Here is an 18763-nt window from a genome sequence, read left to right as displayed (position 1 = left end):
GGACTGTTGTATTGTAAGCAAACACCAACTGGGGGAGCAATTGAGGCCATTTTCGCTTTTTCTCTCCTGGGAGGCAGCGCAGAAGATCAAAAAGGGTTCGATTAAACCTCTCGCATTGTCCATTTCCCTCTGGGTGGTAAGGGGTCGTCCTGCTTTTTGCAATCTCATACAGCTGGCAAAGGCGTTTGAGTAGTTCACCTTCAAAGTTGCGGCCTTGGTCCGAATGAATTCTTTTAGGCACTCCATAGGTGTAAAACCATTTTTCCGTGAGGATTTTAACAACAGTATGGGCCTTCTGGTCCGATGTTGGATATGCTTGAGTGAATTTGGAGAAAACGTCGGTCACGACCAAGACATGCTCTCTCCCATCACTGGCTCTTTCCAAGGTGGTAAAGTCAATGGCAACAACCTCTAAAGGTTTGGAGGCCGTCAGATGTCCCATGGATGTCCGGACTGAGGGCCGCACTGCTTTGGCAATGATGCAACGTTCACACTCTTTGCACCACTGGTCAATGTCTGAACGCATATTTGGCCAGTAGCATCTTTCTCTGACCAAGGCTGTCGTCCTTTCTGCCCCCTGGTGGCCGTGATTGTCATGTAAACTGGTCAGTACTTCTGCTTGTAGTGCTTTTGGTAATAGCAGCTGGTGAACTGTCTGTCGGCTTGGGGGCATCTGTACCTCTCTGTAAAGCACATTGCCCTTTTCCTTGATTCTCCTCCATTGTCGGACAAGCTCCAAAACCTGGTTGGGTTCTCTAGACCGTTCTGCTCTGTCTGGGGGGCGTCCTCTCCTCCAGTAGGGGAGAAATGCTTTGACCACTGGGTCTGTGGCTTGCAGGGCCTGCAGATCAGCCTTCTCCCGCACCGGAGCTGCGTCCACTGCCATGACGTTACCAGTGAGCTGTGGTTGTGTGGGAGAGTACTTTTTGGAGCCAGTCGTTTGTGATGGAATGTTAAAACCAGGCACGATGTCAGAAATGGAATGTACGGCTGGGGTGTTCGGTTGACGGGAAAGGGCATCAGCATTACGGTTGGCTGCTCCGGGGCGGTATTTAATGTCAAAGTTGAAACTGGCCAATTCGGATGCCCACCGTTGCTCTACAGCTGCTAGCTTGGCCGTCTGGAGGTAGCTCAGGGGGTCGTTCACTTGGTCTAAGCCCCCGGCTGGCAAATGCGATTGGCCGACGGGCTCCATCCTGTTCTTGAGCAAGTACTGCACCCAGGCCCTGGTGGCTGGCATCCACTTCTAGGATAAAGGGCTTCTTGAAGTCCGCGTAGCCAAGGACAGGAGTAGTGACAAGCTTGTTTTTAAGTGTCTGAAATGCTTTTTCACATGACTCACTCCACTGTCCTTCCAACTTGGCACTGACCTTTGACCTTGTTTTTTTCTTGCTTCCTTCTAGCTCTCCAACCAGTCGATGAAGCGGGGCTGCATGCTTTGCGAACCCTTCTACAAAACGCCTGTAGAAGGAGGCAAAACCCAAGAAGCCGCGTAATTCAGTGACGGTGGATGGGCGCTTCCACTCTGCCACTGCCCTGGTCTTCTCTGGGTCGGTTGCCACACCGGCAGGGGAGATGATATGACCAAGGTATCGCACCTCCCGCTGAAAAAAATGGCATTTAGACATCTTCAGTTTCAGGTTATGCTGCTGGAGCCGACTCAGGACCATCTCCAACCGCTGCAGGTGTTGACTGAAGGATGTGGAGAAAATTATGATATCGTCCAAATACAGCAGCAATGACTGAAAACTCTGATCCCCGAAGATACGTTCCATTAGGCGCTGGAAAGTTCCTGGCGCATTACAAAGTCCAAATGGCATTCTGTTGAACTCGAAGAGGCCAAACGGGGTGCAGAATGCCGTCTTCTCTTTGTCTCTCTCTGACATTGGCACCTGGTTGTATCCACTTGCCAAGTCGAGCGTTGAGAACCATTTGGCACCAGTAAGAGCATCCAAAGATTCTTCAATGCGCGGCAGCGGATATGCGTCTTTCCTCGTCTTGGCGTTGAGTTGTCGATAATCGACACACAGCCGGATGTCACCACACTTTTTCTGGACAACTACGATGGGGGAGGAGTAAGGGCTGGAGCTCACTCTCACAATCCCTCGCTGTAACAGTTCTTGTATGTGGGACTTGACCAGTGAAAATTGAGATGGGGGGAGACGGCGGTACCGCTGGCGAACAGGGACGTCATCCATCAGTGGGATCTCGTGGTAGATCAGGTCAGTACAGCCCAAATCCCCATCATCCAGGCTGAATGCGTCTCGGTACTTTGTCAGCAAACTCTTGGCTGCTTGTGCATCATTAACAGGGAGATCGGGCCAATTCAGTTCACTCAGGCCAGGGAGGGGGTGGGGGGAAGAGGCCTCTACTGCCGTAGACTGGATGAATACCACCTGTCGGCCTTCGTCCTGTGTCTGCTCCTCCACCTGTACAGCCTGGGATGAGGAATGTAGATCGGCCAAATGTAACGTCCCCAACACTGTTTTTGACCTCAGCCACTGGTCTTCCTCACCAACATTAACAACAGGGATGTTGACAGTTCCTCTGGAAACAGTGAGGAGGGCGCTAGATATGAGCAGGTTCATGGGTAACCGACCTTTTCCATAGGGCAGAGGCTCCAGCAATACAGTACCAAGGGCTGGGCCTGGGCCTTGGTTGCAGGTGGCCTGGACAAACTGTAGGGAGCCCGCTGGTATCCGGATTGCCGGTCCCGGTGGTGTCACAGCCTCCCCTACATGGCCGGTCTGCAAGAGGCGGTCCATCTGTTGGTACTCTGACAATGCACGCCCCCATTCCCTCTCAGCTTGTTTTACTAGAGGAGAAGAAAAGAGATTGTCACCATGTTCCCTGAATAATACAGAGTAACAGCCACTGATAATGTTCATTCCCAACAGACCAGGTACTACAGTTTTCCTTTGTTGGGAAGCTGGATCAGGAGGGTCTTTTACCACCAGGATGCCCATCTGTGGAAGGGTGGTGCCGAGGACTTCAACATCTAACTCCACATACCCCAAATATGGAATATCTAATCCATTAGCTGCTGTTAATTTGAGCCAGGTACAAGATTTCAGTTGCTCATTTGTTTGTGGCATCAGATACTGTTCAAAGAAAGCCTGTGTTACAGTAGTTACCATTGATCCAGTATCAAGTAAGGACGGCACCTCCACCCCCCCTACTCTGATCTTTACTACTGGGCAGCGTCCAATTAGCCGGGATGCCAGACTTGCCTGTTTAGAACCCACAAATCCCCCTTCTGGTATCGGGTTCCCAACACCAGAGGGCGCTAGTTTTCCTGCTGCTCCACTGCATTCACTCTTGCTCCCACCCATTGGCCCCGTCCCCGTGATCCCACCCCCCCAGGGAGACCACCCATTTCAACCCGACAAAATCTAGCAATATGACCTGCCTTGTGACACCGCATGCATATTGGTTTTCCATCTGGCTGGAACTGGTATTGTTTTGGCCTGCTGCTGCTGGGGGGATCCTGGGCGCTTGTATAATTAGGGGCAGTGGACGAAGAGCCTAAGTGTTTAAGAATGGCATCTAGCTGTACTTGCTGTTTACGTAAACACTCCTTCAATTCTGCCAGCTCATCACTGGGCCTAGCAGCAATAGCGTTGGTGTCGACATCACCTTGACCTAATCCTGAAGCATTTGAATCACAGGAGTATGCTCGTGCTCTTTGTCCACAAGCAGGGGGCCCTCGCTTTTCCCATTTGATAGCTGCATTACGTACATCTTTGAAGGAATAGTTAGGATGTTGCCGAACCAAGTGGGCCAATTCACGCTGTAATTTGGTGTCACGTACGTTTTCAATGAATGTGTCGCGAATCACCAAATCTGAATTTGAAACCCCCCTTGGATCTTTACTTTCAAGTAGTTCCATCAAATGCAACAAAGCATGGGAAAACTCACGTATGGACTCATTATCCTGTTGCCGGCGTTGAAAAAATTGTCTCTGTAAGCTCACATATGTTTGATCACACCCAAAATTATCAAACAGTATTGTGAAAATAGCCTCTGGTGTGGCTCTATCAGTTGGAGAGCTAAATTTGACCTCCCGCTTAGCTTCCCCATCTAGCAGATCACAAAGAAATGTTGCTTGTTCAACCTGTGTGTGCTGCACAGACAGTGACTTTTTTGCTTCTTCTACCCAGTCTTCTACAGTTAACCCATCCTGAGCTATATCTCCTGAAAACCGTGGACATTTCCTCTCTCTTGGTGCATACATGTACACCCGCCCCGTTGAATCACTACTGACATTATTAGTTACTACACGGCTAGATGGCCCAGGGGCCTCTACATTTACTGTTCCGTTTCCCCCATCTTTGAGTCTATTATTTTCTGCTTTTAGTTGCTGAACAAGTTCAGTCAAGGCTCTGATTTGTTCCTCTGATTCAGACATTTTAATTGACTTTCTCAAAAAAAACAAAAAAAAAAAAACACACCCAACAATCAATTCTTGGACATGGGTAAGCGAACCCCCCCCCAAGAATAATGTCTTTGTCCACTGTGTTTGTAAAACGCTGGTGGTTCGGCGTTGCAGCTAGAGGGCGGTGTTGCAGCTAGAGTGCGGTGGATGTCCTCTTGGGCAACCACTGTCCTCCTCCTCCACCCCCAACCTTTGCTACCTTAGTGCCTCCAAATAAATAAAAAAAACAAAAACAAAACACACACAAAAAAAAAAAAAAAGCCTCCGCTAATCCTGCCGTCAACGCCAAATGTGACCGGCACTAGGATTACTTGTGTATGACAACGCCACTCTCTTTAAAGGGGAGAGACCCTGGACTACACGCAGTGTGACTAATCTACAGCAACCACTCCCCACTCAGGTTAATACCTATTAGGGCAAGGACAAGCAGAGGCTCTTGAAGTTGTACAAAAATAAAGTTTATTTTAACAATATCCCCTCAACAATAAAATCAATACTTTTGTATTTGATAAGGCTGATACCTAGAGTTGGACACACACATAACCAGGTGAATACTGTTATGTATTTAAAGGTTCGAAGGCACTGCACACTTCAAAGACACTGCACACTTAAAAAACACTGCACACTTAAAAGTTCAAAGGCACTGCACACTTAAACAGCTCAAAACACTGTATACTTATAGGTTCGAAGGCACTGCACACTTCCAGAGCAAACATTAAATTCTACGACACCATGGAAAGGTGGATGGTCACAACTATCAAGGTAAGCGCAACAAAACAAAAATGGAGACACTAATTATAAGGATTTCTGGGAGGAGAGAACAGTGGCTGCCCTGCCGACGTGTGTCGCCAGTTCAGCCTACAGGACCGAATAAATACATTACAAGAAATTCAACAGTATTATTAAAACTGACCCAGATGATACCCATGCCCAGTCTCTCGTACCTGCTTTGAGCTAAGCTGTAGCGCATCCAGGTAATACAGTAGATTGACTGGGACAGCTAATGCTGCTTGTCATAAAGTGCTGATGATTAATATCTACAAATATAACAGGAAATACAAAGTTAAATAAACCACCGAATGTACAGCAGCAGACGGGTGGCAACATCATATTAGGTGGACATTATTAGTAGCTCCCACCTTAAACTGCTACGAGGTAAGGCCTACAGGTACGAGGTACCATGCAGTTTAACCCTCATGGCACCAACCGACACACTAAGAATGCAAGGAGAGGTAAATAATCTAAACTCAACATTAAACACAAGCATATAGACCCAGAAAAGTGTTTGTACCTCTTTTCTTCTCAGACCTGCGACGCCGGCAACAGGAGCATGGACGAGGGTGAGCTACGAGAACAAACGTGGACTTGCAAAGTCCCGCGAGATCCTAGTCTCATGTACTGTGAGGCTGCTGTTGCTAGGTTCCCCACCTGGTGACCTGGGTCCTAGCGTCCCATACGTTACACGTGTTTAGTTTGCGTGTGTTTAAACAGATGGACGCACATACGCGTGCCCGCATTCATTTATTATTTTACACATACACACACGCGCCCTGATTCATTCATTCTTTTTAACACTCACTCGCGGTAAAACAATGTTTTCTCACAATCAAATACTCATCCATCCTAAAAGTTATGGGCATGTACACGATGTCTGTGTCAAGAAAATATTTGTTTGCTGTACGGTGTTTGCAGATGCATTGATTTAAAAGTACAACTTATTACCGCTGTATCAGCTGTTCTTTCCCAAATAATTTACCAAGAATGTGTGGCTAGGTAGATGAGAGAAGCAAAGTGTATGCGCGAGGTGCACAAGCAACATTATGCATGCGCCCTTAAAATAGCATCTCAACAACGCGCCACTGACTTTAAACCAGGTATTTCCTGGTTTGTGGCGCAAGTGGTTTCTGAAACTGCAAAATAGCACCTGGGAACGTTTGCGCCAGAACACGCCTCCTTTCGCCGAAGCACCCCTTGGGGCGCAAGATCGTTCCCTTTGCCCAGGAGGGAAAATAACTATTGTTATGTTAAACGCATACAATACAGTTAATGTGTTGATGTTTGAACACTCTTGTGCAGAGGTCTTCAACTGGGGATACCACTTTTGCAAATGCCATATATACAATACATTCGGATCGCATGATAGGAATAGATCTATTCCGAGTAGAAATCGGATCAGAAGTGTCCATGTAAACGCGGCTAGTGTGTTGGATTCATGTTAATGTGCGACCCCCCTGCAGTACCTCTGCGGTCCCCCTAGGGGTCGCGAAGGTTTTGGTTGATTAGACCTTTTTTTTATATTCCCCCGCTGCAAGTTTTTTGATAAATTGAAATGTCTTTAAATACACATTAACATGAATCCAACACACTAGCCGCGTTTACATGGACACTTCTGATCCAATTTCTACTCGGAATAGATATATTCCTATCATGCGATCCGAATGTATTGTATATATGGCATTTACAAAAGTGGTATGTCTCTCGCACACACCTGACACATCTGGACCGGCGGCGCCATTTTTATGTATTTGATTTTAATGAAAGTTCAGCAGGAGAGAGCTTATCTCTGCCTGCTCCTTTAATTAAGGACAGCAAAGCGACGTAATTTTCTCGTCCCGTCTTTATATCTACCCCCTCCTCCGCCGCAAACAATACATATTTGGATGAGATTGCGCAGCCAAGACTGTTGGGAGAGAGAGAGTGCTGTTATGTAAGGGATAATGTACAGAACGCCGGTCATTATCGGAAAAATAAGCGATCAGCAGAGAAAGTCTGCCAAAGACGTTGACGTCGCTTAGCAACCGCACACGAGTGTTAAGAGTGTTAAGAAAGATGTGAATCAGGCAAAAAATGACACTAACAAGCATCACTAATTTTCGTTTCCACATTTATGTTTTAAAAATGTCAATTTGAATAGCTTTTACGCGTGATTACATGCAATTGACAGACATTGTTGATCTTGGCAGGTATCAGTTTATTATGTTATGTTTATGAATGGCAGTGGCATGGCCACCCTACTCACTGTACCCTGCACATGTTTAAAATAAAAACATGAATATATGAACCTGTGTATAATTTGAATATCTTAGTATTGAATGCAAAATAGCAAGGTACATTTATACATGGCACTATAGGACCAGTTTTCTTTAGAACACAATTTTATACAATATATAAGTAGGGGTTCCCCGCTCCATCTCTCCATCAGTTTGGGGGTCCTTGGCCTGGAAAACGTTGAAGAACCCCTGCTCTAGTTTAAAGTTAACACATTTGTGTAAATTTGTTTTTGGCTACTTATTCTAATCGTTACCTATTAGTTAATAATAATATGTATGCTTTTTTTTAACATTTATTTAACCAGGAAAGTCCCATTGAGGTTAAAAAACTTATTTTTCAAGGGAGTCCTGGCCAAGAGGCAGCAAAAAAAGGCAGCAAAAGTTACACAGTTACAACATACAGACAGCAATTAAAATGATAAACAGTTACAAGTAAAGGAGGTCGTCTCAAGTGCTCTGGATCTGAAAGCATTCAAAGAAATCAGTTCAGTTATTTTCCATACTTTTTGCAGCATGTTCCATGTAGAAGGAGCAGAGTAGATGAAAGGCCTTTTTTCAAGTTCTGTGCGGGCAAATGGAGCAGTCAGCAAGAACTGATCATTTGAACGCAAACCGTAAGAATCAACACTTCTCTACACTTCTTAGATTACAGATGTAGGAGGGTAGTAGCACAAGCATGGCCTCGTAAATAAAAGTGCACCAGTGTCCCAGTCTCCTGGGGGACAAAGAAGGCCATCCTACTCGAGAATACAATTCACAATGATGGGTCAGGGCTCCAAAGTTAGCAATAAACCTCAGAGAAGCATGATAAACAGCATCAATCTTACTAAGACATTGAGCTGAGGCGTTCATATACATCAGGTCCCCATAATCTAAAATGGTTAAAAAGGTTGCAGTGACAAGCCGCTTTTTCACCTCAAGAGAGAAACACAATTTATTTCGGAAGAAGAAACACAATTTAAGTTTGAGTTTCTTCACAAGATTGACAATATGGGGCTTGAAGGTGAGGGAGTCATCAAGCAAGACACCAAGGTGTTTGTACATATGAACCACCTGTATGACATTTACGTCAAGAGTGGACACTGTTGGGACAGTTTTAGGTACTTTCTTTGTTTTTCGAAACATTAGTTTAGTCCTGTCAGCGTTGAGGACTAGTTTTAGCTGCAAAAGTGTGTGCTGGACCACATCAAAAGCTCTCTGCAGAGATTCAACAGCTTTAGCATGAGTGGATCCAAAACAGTAAATAATTGTGTCCTCGGCATAAAAATGCATGATAGCATCTAACAATTTTTTTCCCAACTCATTAATGTACATAATAGGCAGGAGGGGTCCTAATATCGAACCCTATGGCATCCCCTTGTAGACACACAAATTCAGTGTTCACAAACACAGACCAATAATATTTAATACACTTAGTCCTGTCACTCAAATTTGGGAACCAGGAAATTACATGATTGGACAAACCAAAACAAAGAAGCCTGTGCTTTAAAACAGCATGGTCCACATTGTCAAAAGCTTTTGACGGATCAATAAAAAGTGAGGCACAGTACTGCTTTTTATCAAGAGCAACAAGTATATCATTGATCACTTTTGTAGCCGCAGTGATGGTACTGTGATTTTTCCTGAAGCCTGATTGCAGTTTTGAGAGATCATTTGAGTTTAGAAACTCTCTCACTTTAAGTTGATCACACACAAGAGATCAAGAATTTTTGACCAGACACACAAATTTGATATTGGCCTGTAGTTAGTTAAAGCTGCTGGATCACCTCCTTTAATAAGGGGGTTACAAAAGCTGATTTCCAAACGGATGGAATTTCTTTGTTTTCAATTGGGAGATTTAAAAGGATTGTTAGAGCCTGTGCTACAAAGTCAGCTGCTATTTTCAAAAAATAGGCCTCTATCAAATCAGGTCCAGGGGTTTTTCTGTGATCCAACGCTTTGAGGGTGTTATGCACTTGCTGCACAGTATAAGGTAAAAAATGAAAGGGTTCTCCAGAAAACCTTGGGGGGTCTGTGCATGGAGTCACAGGGGCAGCTCCTGTTGAGTCAAACAAAGAACCAGATGATACAAAATGCTTGTGAAAGCAATTTAGGACCTTAGTTTTATCATAGACTGGGACCGAGATTTTCGGAAGACCTGCAGACTTTTAATTACAGATAAAGACTTGATCACTTTCCAAAATTTCTGTGGATTATTGAGGTTCTCAGTAGTGACAGAAGAATAATATTCTGATTTTGCCTTTTTGACAAGAGATTTTGATTTGTTCCTTAATTGCCTGAAAATAGACCAGTCAGAGGCGAAATCACTATTTCCTGCTTTGGCCCATGCCACATTACGGTGATAGACGGTATCTGACAACTGACGAGAAAAACAAGGGTTTTTGAGGCTGTTCACGAGAAAAACAAGGGTTTTTGAGGCTGTTCACCCTGAATTTTTCCTGATAGGAGCATGTTTATTTGCAATTTTCACAACATTTTAAGAGAATGTCCAAGTTAGCTCTACTTCCGGCAACAGACCTATATGCCCCCAATTAACCAAGACAAATCATAATGATAAGGCTGTTCATTAAAAAAAATTAAATTCCTCTTGAAAATAATGCGTGGTTTACATTTGGGGATTATCATTGCAGAAGACTCCCAAAGATGAGCATTTATGAGGAACATTTGTTAGAATTAGATCAATCAAAGTGGACTTAAAATTTGACCTTGTAGGTAGGTTGACCAGCTGGCTGAGATTAATAGAGTCACAGAAAGATTTAAATTAATCAGAAACTGCATTTAGCCAGTCCCAATTCAGATCTCCAGCCATTCTAATTTAATTTGGACAAGAGATGCTTAGGGACTTGGCTATTTCCACCTTCAATGCCAAAAATTCCATTTGGTTGCAGACTCAGACAAAACAATTGACGCCTCAAATTTTGATTTAAACTAAATGGCTACACCACCACCTTTCTTCAGCCTGTCGGTACGATAAACATTCTATCCGAGTATGCTAATGCATTCATTGTAATAGATTTCGTCAGCCAAGTTTCGGAAATTATCACAATATCTGCATCTGTTGATCTTATCACCAGGGTTTGATTACACATCTTTAGACAGAAGTAAGAGTAGGAAAATCTTCAGTCCTCGTTTCACATTCAATTTTGAAGCCAGGCAATGCCTTTCCTTAAGCGAAAGAGTGAGTTTATATAGAGCAAAAAAAAGTGGTTGTTGGTCCAACCACAAGTTTAAGGCCCAAACCAAATGAGACTGGTTGCTGAAGATGCCCGGCAGCATTAGCTTTAGTGCCACTATAGTAAGTGTCCACACATTGCTAGAGGTACTCACCAAGGGCTAATTGCTTGGTCTCAGGTCCCAAACAGCCAACAAACTATACTAAAGTTAAGAAAAATGCCATTGCCTTAAACTAGTTGGCCCATGCTCCAGGAGGATGTAGCAGGACCAGGCCAGTTGGCCCAGACTCCAGGAGGATGTAGCAGGCTCGGGATAGTTGGCCCAGGCTCCAGGATGATGTAGCAGGCCCAGGCCAGTTGGCCCAGGCTCCAGGAGGATGTAGCAGGCTCGGGATAGTTGGCCCAGGCTCCAGGAGGATGTAGCAGGCCCAGGCCAGTTGGCCCAGGCTCCAGGAGGATGTAGCAGGCTCGGGATAGTTGGCCCAGGCTCCAGGAGGATGTAGCAGGCCCAGGCAAGCTAGCGCTGGCTCCAGGAGGATGAAGTAGGCACAGGCCTGATTAGCCCACCTTAGAGCAAATGTAGCAGAGTATCCTTAAACTCATTAAAAGTCCACAATTCTCTAAAAGTTTTTGAGGAGATTTCAATAAAAACAGCAAACTGCAACTTTTACAAGGATAAAAATGCAGTCCAATTCATTTAAAACAACTTAATCCAGAGCGACACTGATCAGACAAGAGACATGCTGTCACATACTGCCATCTTGGGGGGGGTATATTAACATGTGACTGCATAAAAATGTGTTCACAGACATGGTGACTAATGTATGATAGTAAGCATTATTGGCCCTTAACGCTAATATTCAGAAACAACACTGCCTCAAAAGGCTATTGGCTTAAGAAACACCAGTAGAGGCATATACTTTTCCCTGAACTTTTAAACGTTGCAAACGTGCAAAACATAATTATATTTTTATGTGGCATTCAGTCCAATGCTTAAAATATATCTGTGGCATTCAGTAGGCCAATGCTCTGGTAAAGTGTGTAAAGTATGACTGTGGGGGGACGTGCGGCGTCTGGCCTGCAGGGGGAGGGTGAGCAGGTTGGGAGCGCACCGGATCAGCTGGGGGGATCGGGCCTGATTGCGGGCACCTGCTCGCAATCAGGCCAATCAGGGAGTGTGTATTTATGTGCCTGCTTTGTTTGTAGTAGGGAGAAACCGGGAGCAGAGAGAGGGAGAGATCCAACGCGGTCCCCAGAAGAGATCACAGATCGCGGAGCGCTGAACGAGAGGACTCTCCCGCACTGTTGATTAATAGTTTCAAGCCTCTGTTCTGTTTTACTTTTGTTTGAAATAAACGAGCTACCAGTGAGGGACGACGAACTGTGGTCGCCGCGCGCTCTCTGACCTGCTACAATGACAAAGTGTTTCTTTCTGTTCAATAGATAGAACTTCATCAATCCCCTGCGGGAGGTTCCCGGGGGCTCACCGGCCTACGGGCACCAGCTGGGGATCGGAGGTGGACCTCACCGGGGCTTCCCTGACGCTGGAGTTGACTCCACCTGACGCTATCGAGGCTAGCCTGCTGGCAGGGCCTGATGAAGCCGAGGGCGGTTACTCTGAGTCGGGGGAGGAATCTATTAGCTTCGGCTCTGATGACGACGAGGACGATGATCACTTTTCCCCCCGCACCGCGTGCACCAGCTCCCTGAACCCCGCCGTCAGCGTGGACCTCCACGAGGCCTGCAAAAGGGCAGCTGCGAGGCTGAACATCGAGTGGCCTGAGCCCCCGGTGGAGACCGCCACATCTCGCTACGAGGGCAAGCGACTCCCAAAGGCGAAGGCCTCATCCAGCCTGCTACTTCTGGCCTTTCCCGAGTGCCTGGATGAAGCGACCTGGTCTTGGAGCAAGTCTCTCTCAGCCAAGATCCCTGTCCAGGGTGGATCAGGGTTGGATTGGGCCAGTATGGAGGAAAAGGGGTTCTCCCACCTGCCTCCGGTTGAACCACCGCTGGCGTCGCACCTCCACCCCACGCAAAAGTCCGCCATGACTTCGGCGAGCCCTACACTGCCATCCAGAGCCGACTCCTTCCAGTCGTCAATGACCGAGAAGGGCTACAAGCATAGGCGCCGGAACCTATGAGGCCGCGGGGCCAATGGCCACCCCACTTTTCGTGAAAAAAAAAATTATATATATTTTTTTAGCCTGTATTGATGAACTATTTCGTTTTTTAGTAATGTTTTGGCCTAATATTGTTACTATACAAATGAACAGAGCTTCCCTCCCCACGACCTTATATTGATTGAGTCTAAAACGACGCAATAGCAATCGCTCTCCATTCTCCGCGCTGAGTCACCTGGAGAAAAGGGGGAGCTACGTCAGGATGCTCTTCATTGACTTCAGCTCAGCTTTTAACACTATAATACCAGACATTCTGATCCCCAAGTTAATCAACCTGGGGCTCCCACCACCCACCTGCTCCTGGATAAAAGACTTTCTGGTCAACCGACCCCAGCAGGTGAAACTGTGTCCTCAACTCTCCTCCTCCCGCACTCTCAGCACTGGCTCTCCCCAGGGCTGTGTGCTGAGCCCACTACTCTACTCCCTCTACACATCCGACTGCAGTCCCACCCACCCAGAGAATATTATTGTCAAATTTGCTGATGACACAACGGTGGTGGGCCTTATAACAGGGGGAAATGAGGCGGCCTACAGAGATGAGGTCCTGAAACTTGGTGAGTGGTGTGCATCTAACAACCTGGCACTGAACATCACCAAGACCAATGAACTCATCCTGGACTTCTGACGGAACAGAGCTGCCCCTGCCCCCCTGTACATCAACAGTGAAGGTGTGGAGCGAGTGCAGTCCTTCAAATTCCTCGGAGTCCACATCTCTGCTGATCTCTCCTGGTCGGTCAACACCTCAGCGCTGGTCAAGAAGGCCCAGCAGCGGCTACAATTTCTGAGGGTGCTCAGGAGGGAGCATCTAAACACAAAGCTGCTGGTGACCTTCTACCGTTCCACCATCGAGAGCTTGCTGACCTACGCTGTGTCAGTGTGGCACTCCAGCTGCACGGAGGCCGACAGGAAGAGACTGCAGAGGGTGGCAAACGTCGCACAAAAAATCATTGGCTGCCCTCTGCCTTCCTTAAGCACCATCTACGGCTCCCGCTGTCTCAGCAGGGCCAGAGGGATCCTGAAGGACACCACCCACCCCGGCTACCATCTCTTCAACCTGTTGCCTTCTGGCAGGCGCTTCAGGTCCATATATGCCAGAACAAATAGACTCAGGAACAGCTTCTTTCCCAAAGCTGTCACCATACTGAACTCAGATCTGCACTGATTGTTGTCTGTTTGTGGTCTTTACTCTGTATTTAAGTTTTACTGTGTATTTAAATTTTTATTTATCTTTATTATATATTGCTTTTGTATATTATTATAGATTCGATAACTATCTATGCACTTTTAAGGAGCTGCTCATTGCACTTCGTTGTACTTTGTATAATGACAATAAAGCATTCTATTCTAAACATTCTCAACGATTCAGCCAATGAGAGTACTACAGCAGGTAGCAATCGCGATGCCATGGCCCAAGGGTAAGCAAATAATAAGGCACCGCCACACAAGTTAACTAACGATCACTGTAGGCTTCCGTATCATGCAAGCACTTTGTTTTCTTTAAAAAAAAATGTACATCACAATTGCATGCTATAATAAACTATTGTTTTAACCTACCATTACGAGTCTTGTTTGGTCTAGTAGGGAATTTGCCCATGGCGCTGCTACTGCTTGCTTATGGCTGGTTCAGACTACACGATTTCAGCCCGATTTTGCCCCGATTCGTTCGTCACAGACAAAATTGAAATAAAGAAATAAGTAGGTTAACATATTGACTAGACAAACGGCAAACTGACAAATTATATTTTTCTATAATCTCCCTGCTTCTGAAATCTCCGCCCAGTGCTCGTCCGCTGGTTTTCCATAAACATTCCACTGTGCGTTCATCCCTGCTGCATATGCCCTCACACATTGTTGAAATCATATGATGGATGCTTTACTCTTTCTATGTGGCTTTTAGTTAATGATTGGGCTATAATAAGACCACGTTGGCTATGTTCACTGACAACAGGGGACTGTCATGGGTAGATGTGTTGGAGCGACTTGAACGAAATGGAAAAACACTCAGGAGCAGACGAGGAGTGATGGATAGGATGGGATATTTTATTTATCCCAATTTAAGGCCCTTAAGGCGATAAAAAAATAGAACAAAAATTAACAAAAAAACAAAAACATAAAAAAAAATCTATATATAGCCTATACACATAAGGTTGACTCAGCATATCAAATAGGCTTGAGAGTCACCAAAAAAAACATAAGTCAAAACTTCAAGAAACCGGACCTTTAAACAGGTCAAATACAGGAGAGCAATATTCAGGCATAAGTCCTTTTTCTAACCGCTTCCTACAACCACTGTTGATTGTCGGCCTAAGTAGGCCTAACCCCCACTGCTAATTGGTGCATACCAATTTTCCCGTTGCGTCAGGGGTGTTTACCAGAGCAGTTACACAACAGCTTTAAAACAGCTTCCGTTCTATCCTCAATTAGCGAGAAACAATTAACCTTGTAAACTGTGCACCATTGCTATATTTTGGCATAGCCAAAATGTACAAAGACAGCAATAAAAATAAATATAATAAATCAGGGTCACTTCCGGTTTACCCGGAAGATTTGACGTCGATATAAACCCTGGTGACGCGGTGCTCCAACCCTCATATAAACATAAGACGAGTGGTTATTGCGACAAAACAGGTGACGTTAATGGTAAATGGAATCAAACAGAAAGTTGTAATGATGGTACATGCAAGATTGTATTAAACTGTCGTAGTGCGTATGATAAATGACATGGTAGATGAATGATTTTAAAACAGTATGAAGATAACGGAATACATAAACAAACAAGACAAACCCACAGGCAATATTCACACTCAGTCTCCTGTGTGTAGCGTATCGCTACCGTGACGGTAGCTATGCGCCCCGTCACAGGGACATTTCATAGTGGTTGGACATTTTGGACGTGCCTGTGGACCCAAAGGACCTGTTTGGCCCAGCGTACGGCGTCATGCTAAAACGCTGGGAGGAGAAAAAGAGGGAGGGTGAGGCGCTGCGACTGTGTCTTCCCAGAAGAGCGCCTTTCCCCGCCAACGCACCCGGCCAGGTGTTCACCCAGCCCCGCGCTCCTCCGCCGGCTTACCGCATCCAGAAGCGTCAGCCCCACCCAACCCACGGGGCCGGCCGGGGCCAGAACAAACCGCCGGAGCACAGTGGCGCGTGTGGGAAGGAAACCACCCGCGCCCGGGGCGGCGCCAGGTGACCGTGCGGCCCCTTCGGCTACTCAGGGAGCCATGAAGAAACGGCGCGCTACCTGAGGCGCTGCGAACAGGGGGGTACGGCAGGCCCGGCCAGACGCCGTCGCCGTGATGTTCTGTTCCACACCCGGTTCCAAAAAAGGTTAGAGGGCGTGTTCCAAGCCCTGCAAAAGGCGTGCGGTAGGCCGTTCGGTCTTCACAGTTCACGACGCGAAGGAGAGAAGGGTCGGACCTGCAGAGAGCTCAGTGGAGCCGCAGCGGTGTCTCGCAGACACATGCATGTGTATGAGCACACGCCAGTGCCCAACATCACACATGTGTCCCCCTTCCCAAAATCATTGTTCATTAAATATGTTTGCCAGCGCGCATCCAGGCTCCGAGCCGACGGCGCAGTTGTTTGTGAAAACAGAAAAAAAATAAAAAATAAAAAAGGAACAGAATGTCATAAAACGGTGCCTGGTGGGCATGAGCTCCGGTGCGCAGCACACCATGCCCGTTCGGCCCGGCACGACAGCGGAACCAGCCAGGCTGGGGCCGCTGTCTGGCCGGGCTCAACAGTGGCGTGCATGTGGTGCGTCAGATTGGGTTATAAAAACTGTAACCGCCGGCTACCGGCTCCAATTTGCGTCCACTCCTCCCCGTTTCAAGGGGATACTGCAGTCGCAGGCCCGTGGAGAGAAAGCTCATGTTTTACGGGAGGTAATCACCTCTCTAAAAACCAAAAGGGCAATTCAGATATTGCCACCGGAGAAAAACCAAAGCGGTTTTTACTCGAGGTACTTTCTAGTCCCAAAGAAGGGAGGGGGCCTCCGGCCGATATTAGGTTTACGCGCTCTGAACAGATGAGACAGTACAGTTTCAGGATGCTGACACACGCCGCTCTCATACGCTTCGTGCGAGGCTGATTCACAAGCATAGCTCTGACGGGCGCTTATTTCCATATCCCCATTTATCCCCCTCACAGGAAATATCTCAGGTTCGCCTCCCAGGGCGTAACGTACGAGTATTTGGTTCTCCCGTTGGGCTTTTCGTTAAGTCCACGGGTGTTTGTGTAATGCACGGAGGCTGCTATCGCGCCCCTCAGGTTGAAGGGAATGCGTTAAGCAACGTACATAGACGACTGGCTTCTAGCCACACAGTCACCCCAGGAGGCTCAGGCGCAAACCAGCTTGCTCATATCGCACCAAATGTCCCTGGGTTTCACGTGAAAAATAGTGTTTTGGTCCCTACTCAAAGCATAACGTTCATAGGCTTGTGTCTCGATTCAGTGACGTTCAAAGCACGTCTATCCGCGGAGAGAGTGGAAGCCTTTCAGGCTTGTCTGGCACTTTTTCGCAGGGGGACGATGTTGAAGTTCAGAACGTGCCTCAGACTATTGGGTCTGATGGCGTCGGAGCTGGTAGTAGTCCCACTTGGCCGCCTCCATATGAGGCCGGTTCAGCGATGGGTTGCATCACTGAACCCTGACTGAACCCGACGTGCCATGGCCATCGCCGAGTTTTGATCTCCATGGCGTGCGTCTTGGCGCTGCGCCCTTGGGGACGCGCGTCCTTTTTAACTACAGGCGTTACCATGGGCACTATCCTGGCAAGGAAGGTCCTTTCGACGGATGCCTCTCGGGCGGCCTGGGGAGCCGTATACGAGGGCAGAACAATAAATGGCACGTGGAGTTCACATCTGCAGTTTGTTCACATAAACTGCCTGGACCTTCAGGCGGTGTAACTGGCGCTGAAACATTTTCTTCCCTTTCTGAGAGGGCAACATGTTCTAGTCAGGACGGACAACACCACGTTGGTGGCGTATATAAACCGTCAGGGGGGGCTACGCTCCCTCAAATGCACACGTTGGCACACAGACTGACCATGTGGGGCAACGCCCACCTGTTGTCGCTGGGAGCAACACACGTGCCGGGCGCGCGGAACTGGGGAGCAGATTTAATGTCCAGGGACGACCCTCGCTACAAGGACTGGAAGTTCCACATCGTGGTCGTGAACCAGATATGGGAGAGATACGGTCGAGCGGAGGTCGATTTCTTTGCATCAGAGGAGAACACTCAGTGCTCAGTGTCCTATTCCCTAACCGGTCGGAGCGCCCCGATGGGGCTGGATGCTTTGGCATCCGAGTGGCTGCGCGTCCTCCTGTACGCTTTTCTCCCATTAGAACTGATCATTCCTACTCTCGCCAGAGTGCGAGAGAAGGGTCATGCGCTGATCCTTATAGCCCCCCGTTGGCCGGGGAAATATTGGTTTGCGGAAATAGTCCAGTTGCTGTGCAGCCAGCCTTGGCCTCTGCCTTTACGCAGGGATCTCCTGACGCAAGCGCATGGGGAAATCTTCCATCCTCATCCGGAGCGCATGGCTTTGTGGGCCTGGCCCGTGAAAGGATGAACCTAACGACGGCTGGACTCCCATGGAATGTCATTACGACCATCCAGGGCGCCAGGGCTTCCTCTTCGCGTAACGCATATGACAGGAAATGGCGTGTGTTCGAGGAGTGGTGCACGAAAGCTGGGGAAATAGCTTTCCAGAGTCCCGTGCCTGTTATTCTGACGTTTCTAAAGGACTTGCTGGATAAAGGCCGGGCTTTCTCCACTGTCAAAGTGTACTTGGCCGCTATATCGGCTTGTCACATAGGTTTTGGGGACAAAACGGCAGGCCTATCGTTTGCCGGTTTATGAAAGGTGCACGCCGTCTTCGGCCGGTGTCGCGGAGCTTGGCTGCTCCGTGGGATTTATCTACGG

At 47.2% G+C, this 18763-nt stretch overlaps 1 long non-coding RNA gene across 1 annotated transcript; it reads right to left on the bottom strand.

Annotated features, from left to right (window-relative positions):
* Positions 1 to 5008: 5008 nt before the first annotated feature.
* LOC307083137 lies at positions 5009 to 5747 on the bottom strand. Its single transcript, XR_013812270.1, has 3 exons — positions 5727 to 5747; positions 5575 to 5649; positions 5009 to 5472 (listed from the first exon to the last, which is right to left on the bottom strand). It is a non-coding gene; the product is annotated as an uncharacterized lncRNA (long non-coding RNA).
* Positions 5748 to 18763: the final 13016 nt, after the last annotated feature.

This window comes from Pollachius pollachius (assembly GCF_949987615.1).
Source record: "Pollachius pollachius genome assembly, chromosome: 11".
Lineage (NCBI taxonomy): Eukaryota > Metazoa > Chordata > Actinopteri > Gadiformes > Gadidae > Pollachius > Pollachius pollachius.
The sequence above is the reverse complement of the archived record's forward strand: the minus strand, read 5'-3'. Positions and strand labels throughout refer to the sequence as shown.